At 42.5% G+C, this 1,742-nt stretch overlaps 1 non-coding gene across 1 annotated transcript; it reads left to right on the top strand.

Annotated features, from left to right (window-relative positions):
* Positions 1-1,044: 1,044 nt before the first annotated feature.
* On the top strand, positions 1,045-1,151 carry LOC141715325 (small nucleolar RNA R71). Its single transcript, XR_012572091.1, has one exon. It is a non-coding gene; the product is annotated as a small nucleolar RNA R71 (small nucleolar RNA).
* The last annotated feature ends 591 nt before the right edge of the window (positions 1,152-1,742 follow it).

Below are 1,742 nucleotides of genomic sequence, written 5' to 3'. Positions count from 1 at the left end.
GGCATCTATTCAAGAGCTTCAGTGAAAGGTATGTTGATATGAAGTTTCTTGAACACCTCCAAAAACTTCTCAAACTGCTTATCCATCTTTTTCTTCTGCAGCCTCTTTGGAAAAGGAGGTGGAGGATAGATCTGTTTCTCCCCTGTATTACCCTCAGGAGGAGTGTGTTCCACAGTAGTCTTCCTTTGTTCCACCTATGCTTCCTTCTGCACTTCTTCTTCAGCAACAACTGCATTTTCTGAAACTTGAGACTTTTCAGGCTCTTCGTCTTGCTGAATTTGGGGGCTTGTAACCTTTCCAGACCTCAAGGTGATGGCGTTCACCTTTTCTTCAACTTCCCTCTTGCCTGCATTGGCTTTTGTAGCACTAGAAAATGTTTTTGGTGGTCGATTCAATAAGGCATTAGCAATTTGCCCTATTTGGTTCTCCAGAGTCTTGATAGAAACAACCTGGATTTGGCATATTAGTCGCAACTCCTCCAATTCAGAATTTTCATTCGTAGATAGACACGCACCATGAGTTTGTTATTGAAAACCAGGAGGGTTGAATAGCTTATTTCCAAACTGCTGGAATGGCTGTTGCATAGCATTCTGATTGTTGTTCCAGCTGAAGTTAGGATGATTCCAGTTGTCAGGCTGATAAGTGGCAGGAACTGGCTGCTGCGATCTCTGAAAATTGCTCACAAACTGAGCTGAGTCAACAGATATAGCACATTGCTCCGTCACATGCGGACCTGCACATAGCTCACAAACACTAATTATCTGTTTAACACCATAGTTAGCCAGAGAATCGATATTCATAGACAACGCCTTTAGTTGAGCAGTGATAGCCGTAGCTGTATCCACTTCAAGAACTCCTGCTACCTTGCCATGTGGACATCTCTGGGTTGGATACTGATATTCATTAGCAGCCATCAGTTCAATTAGATCATAAGCTTCCTTATAGCTCTTTGCCCATAATGCCCCACCTGCTGCTGCATCGAGCATGGGTCTGGACTGTGCTCCCAACCCATTGTAAAAATAATTGATGATCATCCAATCAGGCATTCCATGATGAAGACACTTCCTAAGCATCTCCTTGTAGCGCTCACAAGCTTCATATAAAGATTCTCCTGATTGCTACGCAAATTGAGTAAGAGCATTCCTGATTGCAGCTGTCTTCGCCATAGGGAAGAATTTAGTAAGAAACTTCTGAGCAAGATCTTCCCAAGTAGTAATTGAACCATCTGGTAGAGAGTGTAACCAACTCTTAGCCTTGTCCCTCAGAGAGAATGGGAACAGTCTCAGCTTCACAGCATCTTCAGAAATACCGCTGAACTTGAAGGTATCACAGATGTCAATGAAATCCCTAATGTGCATATTTGGATCTTCAGTTGGAGAACCCCCAAACTGGATTGAATTCTGCACCCATTAAATTATGCCAGGCTTGATCTCAAAGGTATTAGCTGTAATAGCTAGCCGGACAATGCTAGATTGAATGTCATTGATCTTGGGTTGAGAAAAATCCATCAAGGCTCTCAATTGTGCTGCTAAATCTCCCATTGTAATGAGTACCTGAAACACAAACAAATAAACCGTGAAAGTAAAAAGAATCCGAGTCAGTGAACTTTAACGACCACTGATGACAAGCACATAAACTAAAAATTAACACTGAGTCCCCGGCAGCGGCGCCAAAAACTTGTTAGGCACAAAAACACGCGCTAATTTTCACGCAAGTATACGCGTTCGCAAGTAGTATAATAT

The sequence above is a fragment of the Apium graveolens genome, chromosome 3, assembly GCF_009905375.1.
Source record: "Apium graveolens cultivar Ventura chromosome 3, ASM990537v1, whole genome shotgun sequence".
NCBI classification, from domain to species: domain Eukaryota; kingdom Viridiplantae; phylum Streptophyta; class Magnoliopsida; order Apiales; family Apiaceae; genus Apium; species Apium graveolens.
Note: the sequence above shows the minus strand (reverse complement) of the source record. Positions and strands in the feature narration are given on the sequence as shown.